Source organism: Furipterus horrens, unplaced genomic scaffold (genome assembly GCF_987537825.1).
Source record: "Furipterus horrens unplaced genomic scaffold, mFurHor1.1.pri manual_scaffold_5, whole genome shotgun sequence".
In the NCBI taxonomy this organism is placed as follows: domain Eukaryota; kingdom Metazoa; phylum Chordata; class Mammalia; order Chiroptera; family Furipteridae; genus Furipterus; species Furipterus horrens.
In genome coordinates, this window is record NW_028327175.1 from 45445502 (window position 1) to 45460378 (window position 14877).

General features: G+C 44.4%; 1 long non-coding RNA gene across 2 annotated transcripts; it reads left to right on the forward strand.

Moving 5' to 3' along the window:
- Window positions 1-7410: 7410 nt before the first annotated feature.
- On the forward strand, window positions 7411-10998 carry LOC150008512 (uncharacterized). Of its 2 annotated transcripts, none has more exons than XR_016511319.1 (3): window positions 7411-7508; window positions 9584-9874; window positions 10484-10998. It is a non-coding gene; the product is annotated as an uncharacterized LOC150008512 (long non-coding RNA). The 2 variants fall into 2 exon arrangements; XR_016511320.1 differs by having other exon boundaries at window positions 10554-10998.
- Window positions 10999-14877: the final 3879 nt, after the last annotated feature.

Here is a 14877-nt window from a genome sequence, read left to right on the forward strand (position 1 = left end):
AACGTTCATTTGAAAAAATAAAACAGCTCATTTCCAACACTCAGGCAGCCAGGAAAGGGGGTGTGTGCTTCCCCTGCCTAGCTACCTTTTCTCCATAGATCAGGCTCCATTACTAAGGCAAGCATCCTTTACCCCATTGTTCAACCTAATCACAGGCTGTGCAGCCTTGTGGACACCCATCTTGGCACTCTTTCCACCATGCATAATGACTTTTTCTGTGAAAAAAATATATTCTTAGCTCTTAACACTGACTTTAAAATAAGCTTTGTAATATTTTTTAACATTGAAGACTATCTCTACCACATGTAAATATGGATCACTCAGCACAAATACATTCTAGATTGGCTCTTCTTCCAAGTAAAATAAATAACCTTGCCACAGGGTAATTCTTAGAAGGAATTTGGTTTATGCTTTAGCTTTTGTTTTCCATTTTGGAGTCTAACTTTGCTAAGGAAAAATGTTCAATTGCAATATGGTCATTTAAAAAAAATGCATTTTTGAAGTTCCAAATGCTCAATAGCTTTTCTTTTGCTTTGGCTGGTTATGAAGATTTAATAGATCAAAATACACATTCTTTGATGCTTTAATTAATGCTTGTGGCTAAATTATAAAAGAAAAATATTATAATAAGTTTATATAAGTGAATCATGTGTTTTCCCCCAATGAAGCCGTAACACCCAACATTTCACACTGTAGGACATCTGTCTCTTTCTAAAGGTTTAGTACGGGATTATAACAGCAAATTTGAAAATAACACCACTTGGGTGAAGCTTAGTCCTGGGGTCTTACATCCTCGACCACTACATCAGACAACGGTAGCTGTTTATGAGACCCTATTAAGTTGTAGCATACTTTTCTAAATCAGTGAAGGGGTCAAGGGGACATGGCATCTCTTTGGACAAAGAAAGGGGTTCACTGTGGGAACAAGTGACGTAAAGAAAATGGAGACTAATTGGTCAAATTGGAGACTAAGTAGAGAATTATTCTGGCTCTGTTTGCAACTGTTGGTTAAGATTTGCTTTCAGCAACACATGAACACTCTTCCTCTCAACCAGACTTTCAAGAAAGTGCCTCATCACACTGCTTGGATAATCACATCCTGTTAGCCCCAACTTTGGGAGTGCTTTATGAGTGCTTGTTTTTACTCCTGCGCTTTTCATGCTCTTTTCCCAAGGGCTTGCTCTTGACCTGACCTTGCCTTTCATCTTCACTTTGTCTCTGGCATAGACAGTCATGTAGAATATAGGTGAGAAGCTTGGACCTGCCCTGTTTATCTGTGTCCTGGGACTTCCTGCCTCCATCCTGTGGCTCCTACTTGGAGGGTCCTCTTTAGTTCCTGCCACCCACTGATCATGAAGGAAGGTGTTCTATTCCCCTTATTCTATTAAGGAGTTTCTCTTCTTGTCTTCTGAGGCCCGCTGCATGGTGCTAAGGGTGTGTTAATGTCTCATCAATATTTAAGTCACTGCTTCTAGATATTTTTCGGGGACCAGCAGTTTTAGTCTCACTAGAAAGCTTGTAAGAAATGAAAATTCTCAGGCCTCACACTAAACCTACTAAATTAGGGGCCCAGGAATCTGTTATCAAGCTCTCCAGGTGATTCCTATACAGTATGAAAATCCCTGTCTCAAATGACAGTTGTGTGAATGAAGGGGCAGTGATGAGAGATTATTCCTGCCCCTTCCAGCTCCCAGGGGAAGGGAATCAAACTCCCTGGCAGCAGGTGACAAGACTCTCCTGGCCAAACAGACAGCATTTCTGCCATGGTCTTAAATAGACAATTTTCTGAAATCATCAGCAAGGATTACCGGCCAAGCTTTACCAACCGAGAGATTTCTCTTGAAAGTCCCAGCATTGCTGTTCTTTTCTCCCACTGGGCCCCCTACCCCATAACCACTTTGCAGCAGCCAGTATGAAGTGCTCATTATCTGGCAATGCCACATCCTTGTCTTTGCCCATTTGTGGGTTCCTGGCTCTCCAGCAATCTAGAACGGACCCACACTGAACAAATATTTATTGAGCACTTGGTAGGTGCAAGGCTCCATTAACTGTACCCGCCCCTCCATAAAACCCTCTCTGCCCATGGTAGCCCGTTCCCTGTGGAATCCTGTCTTGGTGACTGGCTGACCCACAGTAGGGCACTCAGTTACCAAAACTTAGAAAGCAATAGCTGAGGCCTCTTAGCAATCTCTGCTCTAATGATTTTCAAACTGTTCAGTAAAATAACCGTATTAGAACACCTACCCAGAAAATGAGACAAAGCATTATTTTAAGAGTGTGAAAAATGCATTTTGAAGTTAAAATGAAGTTAAATTACAGGTTAAGCAATGAGTGTAATAAGGTTATTTTGATCCCTCAAATTGAAGTTAGATGGATAAAAGGAGTCAGATCTGCCTCTGTGTCCAGTTTATTTCTGAAATGGTTGGTTGCAAAATACTGAGGGGGGAAAAAAAAATCCTCATCCAGATAAGGAGTTGCACATGTAACTGTGTGTATTTTTAGGATAACTTACCCTGCAACCTGGGGATGCGCTTTATCTGAGGTTAAACACGTTAGCAGTCTTCAGCGTGTTAAAATTTGACATATGTAATATTCGATTGTTTTCTATTTTTTATACAGTTGGAAAAATATTTGAGTGCCATTTAAATCAAATATCTGTGGAAATTCTAAAAACCTCCGCAGCCCTCAGGGCTCTACGAAGCACAGCAGTTACTTCACAGAGGAGACGGAGACCAAGACAAGAAAGGGAAATCACTCAGGTTCCATGGTTTGTTGGTGTTAGAGTAGCTGCCTTTCATGTTTCTTTCACATGGACACCTGAGCCCCCGAATAGGTTCCAAATGCCTTTTGCTCAGGGCCCAATCTTCCAGAGCGGGAGCTCTGTTTATTCTGCTTAAATAAATTAGAGTGGAATTTCCCCAGGGCCATCTCTCACCTTCAGCTTGAGGGTGCCATGCAGGGAGAGCTGGCAGGGAATGAATATCTGCTAAGTGATTCTGCCTCTTCCTGGTGTCTGACCATGGACTGGCACACACGGTCCTCTTAAAATAAGATGGTTTTCCTTTCAGCAGCCAGGGGCTGGCGCGCTCACCGAGCGCTCGACATTTCTTTCATCAGCCCTAGACCCAGAAAGCACTTGCTCACTTAGATGAACTGCATCTGGCATGGGCTCAATTTAGCTAAGAAAGATATTATTCTAGCAATGTGGGGGGCAGGTAGACAGGCAGAGACATGGGGGTGGGGCTTGGAGGAAAAGCAAATCTCTCCAGGCATGTGCAGATTGCCTCAGATGCCTTAGGCTGCCTCTCAGATCCTTTCTCCTATCAGTGTTTGGAGATGAGCACCCTGCAGAGGAAACCTTACCAGGGCAAGGGCAGAGCATTCTTGGAGAAAATTGAACTGCTCTAGTGGGGTTACTGCTTGGAAGAAAGGGCGGGAAACCTCTCCTCTCCCTCAGCAGTTTGGCATCTCTTTTGACCTCAGAGAACTGGCAGCAGCTCTTCCTGCAGCACGTGATGATGGGGTCTCTCATTCTGTTCAGAGCTGGAACTCTGCCCACGGCCACACAACATGGGAGATGAAACAGGTTTTTGGTGTGTCTGTCTTTATGAGAGAAAAATTCAGTCACGTGGGCCTCAAACAGCTCACCCAATAAAGCCCCTCAAGGTCTCCTAGCAACTTGCTGTACTTGGATTTTTCCATCTACTTTTGCAAGGTGGAATTTAGTTTTAAAAAAATATGAGAGCCCTGTCAGTAAAACTGAAAGAGCTAGAACACAGAGGTTTAGCTGACACTGATCCCTCTAACTGCCCCACTTTATGAGGAAAACAGGCCCAGGACTGTGATCTATTCTTTACTTCCTGTTAGAATTAAAATCAAGTGGATTGCTTTAATATGTTTGTCTCTCACAAAAAAAAGTAATAAATCTAAGAAGGCTGCAAGCTATTATGTTCAGGCCTAACCGTTCTCACATAATCACCCTACAAAAAGTATTGCTGGTTGCTCCCCGAGTGTCTGTTTTCTTACTCCTTGTGAGAAGAAAAGGTTGGCAATGTGCTCAGGTAAAAATACATCTTCAGACTCTCTTATACATGGGAGCAGCCGTGCCACCCAGTTCTGGCCAATGACATGTAAGTAAAGTTTATAGGGTGGGGCTTCAGATGAAATTGTACAGATTCAGATAATACGGGGATTTGCATGCCCCTTTTACTCTCTTATTCTTGGTTGGAATGCAGCCCTGATTACTGGAGGCAGGGCAGCCACTTTGCAACCATAAAGATAAACTTCTTACATGAAGAATAATGGAATAAGGCACTAAAAGCAGTGTGGGTTCTTGAAGATTCCCTTGAACAGTTGTAACATCCCTGGACTTCCCACCTCAAAACTTCTTCTCACCTGAGCAAAATAAAACCCATTTGGTTGAGACTTGGTATTTGGGATTCTGTTAAATGCAGCTAAATGCGGCTCTAACTGATTCCCTTTCAAAACACAGACTTTACACCATCACTTTAGGCCAAGGAATGGTCAGTTCAGCCAGTACACAGAACAAGACTCTCTTTTCTCATTTCATAACACAAGGAAACTGGAGCAGTGGGAAAGTATACAGCGAGTAACTTCCCTTTTGCTGAACCAGATTTTACTTCTCAACCTTTCACTTCCTGAACCTCTTAGCAATTTGGGCCATTGGCTCCTTCTTCCTCCTTGAAATTTTATCCTTCCTTTCTTCTATGATATGACTTCTCCATGCTTTCCCCTCATCATTTTGGCCTGCTTTCTAGTCTCTCCTGGTCCCTCTTCTTCTGCCTGTCCCTTACATGCAGATAACTCCTAGGGTCTCCTCTTCTCTTAGTATCCCACACTCCTTTGTATGGCAATCTTATGTCTACCCATGGCAGCCACCATCACTGCCTCAAACTGGATTAAAATGGCATCTACTGACACTGGAAAAAGATGTCTATCAGGAACTGCTAAGAGAAAAAAAAAAGCATCTCACAGGATAAGATGTGCTGTTTGGTTCCATTTCCATAAAGTCAGAAGAAGAAAAAAATGTATGTAAAGGAAAAATATCTGAAAGGCTATATAAATAAGATGTTAACAGTAGTTTGGTGTTAGGATTTAAAATCCTTAATTCAAATGTAAAATTAATGCTTTAATCCCTAAGGATTGAGAGGAATTAGAAATTGCTTCAATGGATTTCCACTCATTTCTTATTTTCCCATTTATACTCTACAGGTAATTTCTGGTCCTGTAGAGAGTCATGTATTTATTCATTCAGTAAGTCTTTATTCTGTGACTACTCTGTATAGGAGCATTGTAAAAACAAATCCCAAGTGCAGGGAACTGCTGAAATCATCTGGGTGTGTACTATCTCATTTTTAACGTAACAGAGAAAGGGCATCATTTGATTAGTCACACTGAAGGCATTTTACACAATATCTGCTATGCAGTGGCTCCCCCTGGCATCTTTCTTGACTGAGCACCAGGCATCGCATCCAGGCCCTGGCTAATTGCTTCTCTGTGGCCCCCAGAGACTCCTGGACAGAGGGCTTGGCCCCCAGAACCTGCTGGGCCTATCTTCCCTGGGTACTCTATGAGATGACATACCCAGGATATTTGCCAGTTTTTCTGACTAACTTGAAGAACCTCCAAAGCAAAAAGTTTAGAAAAATTAATAACAAAACAAGACACAAAACTACACCATACACATAGAGGGAATTCTGTTGTATAATTTGGCTGCTTTCAGAGCCCTGACCTCTGACCATTATTCCCTTTCCCCCTTGTCCAGCTCCAATTCCATAAAGCTTTGCACATACAAAAATACTCAGGTGGTATAATAACACAACTCTTGCCTACATGCAGAATTGGATGTGATGGTGAGCAGGCTCAAACTCCTTTACTTCCACCACCAGACCTACAAACTCAGTTGTAGCTGGGCCTGTACTTTCTACCTACCCTCCTGAGACAATAAGAGAAGCTGCCTCCACCTCACCCCACCCCCACTTATGACCAGTCCTGGGTTTGCTCTCTGGATTCCAGCTTCTTGCCTCCAGGAATTTTCTCTCCACTGATCATCTTCTTTCTCTCCGGTATCTTCAGCTTCTCTTTCTACTAGTTCTTTCTCATCAGCATTTAAACACACAAAAGTGTCTTCCAGCTGGGGACACACACTGAATGGACTGATTGTGTTATAAATTTTGGATGAGGATGGAGCTCCATGCTATTCAGGCTGCAACTCCTGCATCTAAAACCATGCTGGGCCTCCTGGGGGCTGTAGGCCATTAGTGGGTTGCTTTTGTACTAAACATTCGGCAGCACTTTTTTTTTTCAATTCAGAGATCTCCCTTGGGGTACTGGCAGCAGGCCACTCCCTGGGTGGTCAAGTACTCTGGCTTCTCTGGAAAGGCGTCTGGTTCCTCCCATGTGAAATGTTGCTCTCCTGCTCCTGAGCGGTGGTCGATGAGCAGAATGGATGGTCATAGAAGCTGCCGGAAGGCACTGTCTACAACCCTCTAGTAACTTCATCCTTGAGCACGAGCCAGCAGAACACGTTGGCTCCATTCACCATCAATCCTTCACCTGGGGCAGTCTATGTAGCTAGTTCACTCTATACGAGGGCCACGTATGTGTTTTATGTCTGAAGAACTAGAACACACCCTTGGTGCCTAAGTGGGAAGTATTTGAAAAACGGGCTGAAAAATTCATAAAAGTTATTTCTAATTTCTGAATATAAATGTCCATTAGCATTTTTTTTCTTTTACCCATCCCATGGAATGAAAGGGCTAATTTTTTCACTTGAATCAGTATCAGGGAAATCTGATACATTTTCCCCCAAATTTCCTTCATTTACCCAGAAAGAGACAAGCAACAAGGTTGGAATTCATCAGTTGTTAAACAGTTTAAAACTGATGTCACTAAGGGAGGCCTTCATTCAGGTGACTCTTCTGGGGGCTTCAGGTGGGCAGGAGTAAGAATTTGGGTTAGAAGTTGGCCAAGCTGCAGGGTTTTTGAAGAATCTAGCATGACCTCAGTTTCCCAGGGGTTTGTTTTCAAGTCTTATATGAAGCCTAGAAACTCCTAACTGTTGAATCTCTTCATCCACCACCGCCACCCAGTATGCCATGGCGTCTGAGGCTTCCAGCTTCCATGGGACCTTCTGTGAATTTGGTTCCTGAGGCTGGCTTTACACTTGTTGGGGCACAGAGATTTCCAACATGTTAGTGCTCACCCCCAACTTTCCCCAGGCCCGAAGCCCCCTCCCCTCCCCGCTGTACCTGGTCTCCTGGGCACCACACCCCTCCTCCCACTGAAGAATGCCACCCTCCCCATCCCAGAAAATCCTGCCTGAGCTGGTCTGCTAATGTGTTCAGTTGTGCTGAGAGTCAGAACAGAGGTCTGAGAAAACAATTAGCTTTGAAAGACACCAGGAGAGGCCTGAGAGAAGACCCCTGCAGTCTGTTACAGATAAAGGTGACAGCTTTGGACAGCATGCTTGTTTTTCCATGTCGCAGGTGAGAGTGTGCGTGTGTGCCTGTGTGTGATCTTTCTGCCTTTGCCCAGATGTGAGTAGGGCTTTGTTGATAACAAATGATTTTGACTTTGAGGGTATTGTGTGTGCATAACCTCTGGTGTGTGTTTGTCCAGGTTGAAAGGACACACATTGATGTCTGGTCACACACATTATCTTGACCCTTTTCTGTGGCAGCTCTATTCCTTAGGAAGGAAGAATAGCTGCTTAGATGTTTCTCATGCCTTTCCCGTGTGCTCTCCCGGTCACCGCCCTCTGGACCATCCCACTCCCTTTGAGAGTTCTCCCTTCTGGATCAAACTGCGAAAGTCCACTTGTGTTTCAATGCCAGCCTCTGGACTGACTTGCTTTAATTTAAAAAAAAAAATCATCATCCAAGGACATGCTTATTGATTTTTTAGAGAAAGGGGAAGGGAAGGAGGGAGAGAGGGAGAGAATCATCGATGTGAGAGAGAAATATCGAACGGCTGCCCCCCGTATGCGCCCACCTAGGCATGTGCCCTGACTGAGAATTGAACTTGTGACCTTTTGGTTTATGGGATGACGCTCCAACCTACTGAGCCACACCGGTCAGGACTACTGCAAGTTTTAATAGTAAGAAAGTCCATCGGTTCTAGCACTCCCTACCGCCTGTTTCCCAGATGAACCTTTCTTGGGGCAGAAGAAAAAAAAGAATCAGACTTCTTTGGCTACATAAATAGAAGTGACATTCAAACCCAGAGCTAAATGGGATTTCTTGAACATTTGTAGGCTTGTGCAATGACCTATGAAGTCAAAGTCACTAGAGTTTTCTAATTAATTACTTGCATGCAGTAACTATAATGGTTTAAGAAAATGAAAGAAACAGAGAAATGAAATACTTTGCAGTCCTGGCTACCTACTGAGCTTTACTAAGATTCTGATGAGGGTTACTTTCCTCTGATGACATTGAGGCCTTCCCTTTATAAGGAACTGCTGGCAGCTGAGGATTTTGCAGAAAGGATTCAGAAGGGAGGAAAATATTTTGTGGTGGCATGACTCTGAGCCAAGCATAGTATTCACTGACTGGCTATCCCATCGGGTCAGCATCCAGACAGAGGGGCGACAGTTATCAAATCTGAAAGCTGAGGGTGAGGGGTTTCCAGAGCAGGTGGGACCAGTACCATCTCCTGTCCGTGCAAGTGACGGCCAGCCTGCAAATAGTAGGTGGTAAGTGAGACGCGCTAGAGCTGAAGTGGTAAGAAAGCGAGGGAACATAAGCACAGCTGAGAGTGTCAGACATTCCAGAAGAGGGTTAGGGAGGGAAGGAAGGGTTTTGGCAGAACCTCAGGTCCTAACCCAATCCTGCTGGTTTGGAGGAGAAGTGAGTTTTCTAAATAAGCTGGCCATCTGGGCCAGGAGAAAGGAGACGGAACAGAAAGAAACCTTAGCAAAAAAGGGCTTCTGACCTAGGTGCAGCTCAGTCCAGGAGGAGCTGCAGAGTTGGGGTCGGGGTGGGGCTCCCAGAAATGAAAAATCTCTCAGTGGTCACAGCCTGGGTGGAACCCAACGAGCCAGTTGGCCCACGAATCGGTTGTTCTTCCTGTCTGCCACGCTGGGGGGATTCTCTTCCCATGTAACATAGTAAATTCCCCTGTAATGTCAAAACACAGGTAACCAGCTTGGCCCCGGTGAGAAATAGTTGGCTTCATGTTTCCCCCCAGTATGATTTCCTGTACATCCAGTGCGGGGCCCTGCCCACTCCCCTGCAGAGCTCAGGGAGCTGGGCTGAGAAGGAAAAAACAAGGCTGATTCATGTTTGTGATTAACTTCTCACCTAATGCTGTAATCCCATACTTAGAGCCGGGCCAGCTGTCAGGGCTTGGCTGGGAACTCAGATCTCTGAGGAAGGGCTGGTGGCTGCAAATCCTACACCAACCTGGGATCCAGCCCCCCTGCCCACGCCACCCTCTGCAGGCTGCCTCTCACATATCATCTCCTTCGGGGACCCCTTTTCTGTTTCTGCCGTCAGGTACTGGCTGAGTCTTCTCTTTCACTCAAGAGTGGCATTCTCTTTATGTTTTCTTTAAACCTTTCCAGGTGCCAAGCCCAGTGCCCCAGGTGCAGGGTTAGGGCTCAGGAAATCACAATGAAATGAACCGAATGGCATGGGATGACCTCATTGATGCACTGCACCGAATGGAAGAGAAGCCCAAAGCAAACTCTGCTCCTTGTCTGTGACCCAGCTGGCCTGGCCGGGCAGGGCAGATGCGCCCTCCCTCCGCCTTTCTCAGCAATAATCCCAACCCGTTGTTATAATAAACTACTTGCTCCTTGCTCAGCAGTACATTCAGGAACTGGACTGCTGCCAAGGAAAACTCAGGAGCAATGGTAGGTCTATTGAAATAAATTAATGGCCTATGATAAATACAGAAAAAACAGTGCTAGTTAATAAGCTTTTATGCCAAGAGAATCACATAGTTATTTAAAAGAAGGAGTGTTTACATACATATGTTATAAGTAATAAGACTGATTTTAAAAAACACTTAGTAATTCACAACCTATTTAGCCAAGTAAATGCTGTCCCTCAAAATTGATAGCAATACCTTGGGAAGCTCCAATTGACTAATACAGCTCTATTTTTTTTTTTTTTTCTCCTGAGGCCTTCAGGGCTAGTCCAGGAGGAACATTAGATACCTTACTTGATAATTATGCTTTTTGGTTTCAAGTCCCAAATGGTATCACCCAACTTGATCACTGGCCTGATTCCCCAGACTTGGTTCTGAATTATTTTGGACAGTTTCCAAAAATTAAACCCATTTTCAAAAACCCAAATCTTGCCCTGGCCGGGTGTACACCAAAATGTTGTGGGTTCGCTTCCTGGTCAGGGCACATGCCTGGGTTGTGGGTTCGAGCTCCATTTGGGGCCCATGCAAGAGGCAACAGATCGATGATTCTTTTTCCTCTCTCTTTCTTCCTCTCTCCCTTCCTCTCTCTAAGCATATCCTCAGGTGAGAATAGAAAACAAACAAGCAAACAAACAAAACCCTGAAACTTTGCTATTCCTCAGGTGTGTAAAAGAAGGTACTATAAGTTCCAGAGTTCCAGAGATTCCAAAAACTCTTCTGAGCAAGAAAGCTACCAGTGTCAACCTCACAGGTAACCACTGCAAATAGCAAGTTCTGATTTTTTTGTTTGAAGATCTGTCATGTCATTTTAGAATCAGAATTCTTACTTACTCATTCTGGGAAGACTGTCATCAGGTTCAGCTTGCACAAAATAGTTGACCCGAATCAAGGAATTTAAACTCTGAATACCAGACCAGCTATGACATTTGCATCCGTGGGAGCCTTTGCAAATCAATGTGAAAACCTGAGCAGCCCACACGGGTGTTTCACCAGCTGGCCACCCTGCAGGAGGCACATGGAGTGAAATAACTAAAAGCAGCCTCTTTCCTTCTAACCTGGCATAAATCACTCTGATTCAATTTTGTGGGGGGTGGGGTGTGCAGACGTGATGGGCCAGCGCCAGCAATAAATGGCTAATGGAGAACCTCGGTGTGTCTCTGTGGTGTTTGGGGCCTGGGTTTTGCCTTCATGGCAGTAGAATGCCACGACCCACTTCCAGATGAGAGTCAAAACACTCCCAGCACTAACTCCATGCTTAATGCAAATCAACCCCAAACCCTGGCCCTGAGAGGACAAGCTCAGCTGTGCTACATCTTGGGGAACCAAGAGGGGCAGAAACTCCTGTTACCCAAGACTTAATTCATGTGGCCTCAGGAGGAGGTCCATCTTTCTTTCTCTCTGTCCCCCCACCCCACCCCCTGCTCCCTCTCTCTCTGTTTCTTTTCCTCATAAGAACTGTAAGTGAATGGAAGGGCCGTAATTTACTGCAAAAACTCCCATTTGTTTGTGAACCTAAAAATCTGTTTCCCCCACCCTGAGCTAAAGCATTGAAAATAGTAACCCCCACTTCTTCAGCAACCCAGGACACCCAACCCCTAAAACCTGCCTGCTCTGTCACCCTGTTTCTGGTGTCCACTGTCTAGACTGAAGGTTACATGGGAAAGGCCTGATTCGAGGGCTTTTATGGTTAGTAAAACTCCAGCTGGTACAGCTTCAACCACGTCTTTACTAGAGGACAAGCACTCATACTAACACTTCTGGGGAGAAGAGTCTGCTGGTTGTCTTCCCTCACGGCAGAGGATAAATGTACCCAGAGCTGCAGAAAAGGGGATACAGGGAGGGGAAGAAAGTGGTGATTTACACCCAGAAGTGGCCTTGGCCATGAAACCCATAAGGGGCTATAATCAGAGCTGACATTTTTTTTGAAGCCCAGGTGGCCCCTCCCCTAAACTATAATGCAGAGGCAGGTCAGAGGTAGCAATCCTATTGCCCACTGTTCTTTAGGGGAAGTTAATGAACTGGGGTCCATGGGTTCATGGGGAGGGGGTGGGAATGTGGGCTTTAAGGGGCTTCCATTTCACTTAGGGCGATTGAGAGTATAGATTGTGAAACCCAAGTGCCTGGGTTTGACTCAGTCCTACCACTTACTATGTGACTTTAGGCAACTTACTTAACCTTTCTGTACGTCTTCTGTAGAAAAGGTATAAAAATAGTACCTTCTGTGTAGGCTCACTGTGAGGGTTAAATGACTGCTCTGAGTGTTAGCTATTGTCATGTGGAGAGATAAGACCTGTCAAGGGTCATATCCCAGCAGAATGAGGCCTTGCATGTATGAGGACTTTGGAGTTGGAGGAAAGCCAGGCATCTATGGGGTTGAAGTAGGCAGCAAGGACTTCTCAGGGGAGGTGGAGCCTGAGTCAGCACCTTGAGGGATGGTTTACTCTGACCCTATTCCTCTTAGCTAGACTAATGTCCCATGAATAAGGGGCCACCGTGCCTTCAGAGGGTAAAAGTCATGGCTCCCCCAACTCTGCTGTTCACCAGCCCACTTGTCTTTTGGCTTCATCTCTGATTCCTGTGCTTGCCCACATGCTGTTGGGACAGGTGAGCGATTTCAGTTCAGGTCAACAAACTTCAGGACATGCCTAGTCTGAGTGAGGAGCTGGGGCTACAAAGGTGAGCGTCAAACATTATCAAATATAGCCCTCAGGAAGCTCTCCAGTCTGTTGACCGATAAGGAAACAATTTCATAAGCCATGGTGAGGGTGCTTGCTATAGGACCACAGAGGAGGCAGGCTCAACCCAGGGCACAGAGAGGTCTGCTACTCATCAAGGGTGACTGGGAGGAGCCAGGGCCAGGGGGCTGAGGTGGAGGGTGCGGGGGGAATGGCAGGCAGATAGAAGGAAGTGCTTGAAGTTTAGTTAGGGCACCCAACATTCTCTGTGAACACTGGGTGGGATTCTCCTTTGGTCTCACTCTTCCTGCAGCTGCTCCAAATGCGCCCTGGGGTTTGCAGGAGATGGACGCAGAGGGCTTGGAGTTGGCCCGAGCTGACTAGCATCTCTGCTGGGCTGGTCATAGGCCTGATGATAGGCCTTCTCCAGATGGGGTGGGGTCAGGGGGAGGATGGAGGCACTTGGGGCTGGAGACGCAGCCTAAGCAAAGACTGGCACAGGCAGGCATGTGGAGTTGTGGGTACAGCACCAACATATATATATGTTGTTCAAAATCTTTTAATAATTTTTCAATGAATAAGTAACATTACATTCATCATTTTGCACAAATGTCTGAATGGCAAAAACTTAGAAGTGGAATTGCTTCATCTAACGTTCGTTTGTCAAAATGTGAGGTTGTGATAGCCTTCGCCAAATCACTCTCATAGGGATGGCAGCCACTTCTACTCCCAACCTGTGTTTATATGTTGAATCAGTCCATTTTATTATTTTTTAATAAACAAAATGTCTATCAGTAGGGGACTTAACAAATAAATTATGGAGTAGTATGCTATGTAGATGTATAGATGTGTGTGTATGTACATGTGCATGCTTTCTATGTGTATATAAACATCTACAAGAAATGTCCAAGAAGCAAGTTGCAGAATAACGTGCATTATATGCTACCATTTGTGCACTCATGTATCAACAGCTCTGGAAGGATCTGCAAGAAATGAATTACAGCAGTGCCTTTTGGAGAAAGGAACTAGGTAGGTGGGGGAGCAAGGCAGAGGGAGACTCACCATTTATTTTTTTGAACCACATGAGTAATGTAACCTATACAAAACATTAAATTAAAAAATAGTTGCCTTAAAAATAAATAGACACTGGCTGTCCATTGATGAATAAAAAGATAAAGTGTGGTATAAACATACAGTGGAATATTATTCAGTCTTAAAAAGGAAGAAAATTCTGACACATTTTACCATATGGATAAACCTTAAGGCCATTATGCTAAGTTAAATACGTCAGACATAAAAAGACAAATTCTTTACGAGTCCACTTATATGAGGTACCTACAGTAGTCAAATTCACAGAGACAGAAAGTAGAATGGGGTTGCCCGGAGCTGGGGAAGGAGAATTGTGGAGTTAATGTTTAATGGGTACAGAGTTTCAATTTTGTAGATCAAAATAATTTTGGAGATTGTATGCACAACAAGGTCAATGTACTTAGTGTGCCCCTAAAAATGGCTAAGATGGTAAAGTTAATGTTTACCACTTGATTAGATCAATGTTATCATCCTACCTATGACTCCTCTGAGTGCAGCCAGGTAGTGCTGAAGGATTTCAAAAATCTATTTCTTTGTCTGATTGCAAATCTAGATTAGCTGATTGCTCTCTGCTTTCATTTTTTTAAAAGTATATTTTATTGATTATTTTGTTACAGTAGTCCCAATTTTTTCCCCTTTGCTCTCCTCTTCCCAGTACCCTCCTTCCTTCCAGCAATCCTGACCCCCTTAGTTCATGTCCATGGGTCGTGTATATAAGTTCTTTGGCTTCACCCTTTCCTATATTATTCTTAACATCCCCATGTCTATTTTGTACCAACCAGTTATGCTTCTTAGTCCCTGCACCATTTCCCCATTTTCCCCCTACCCCCTCCCAGCTGATAACCCTCCAAATGATCCCCATACCTGTGATTCTGTTCCTATTCTGGCTTGCTTAGTTGAATTTTGTTTTTATTTTTTAGATTCAGTTGTTGATAGTTGTAAGTTTGTTGTCATTTTAGTGTTCATAGTTTTGATCTTCTTTTTCTTAAGTAAGTCCCTTTGACATTTCATATAATAATGGATTGGTGATGATGAACTCCTTTAGCTTCACCTTGTCTGGGAAGCACTTCATCTGCCCTTCCATTCCAAATCATAGTTTGCTAGATAGAGCAATCCTGGTTGCAGGTTGCCTTTCATCACATTGAATACTGCTTGCCGGTTCCTTCCTGCCTGCAAAGTGTCCTCTGAGTAATCAGCTAACAGTCCTATAGGCAACCCCCTA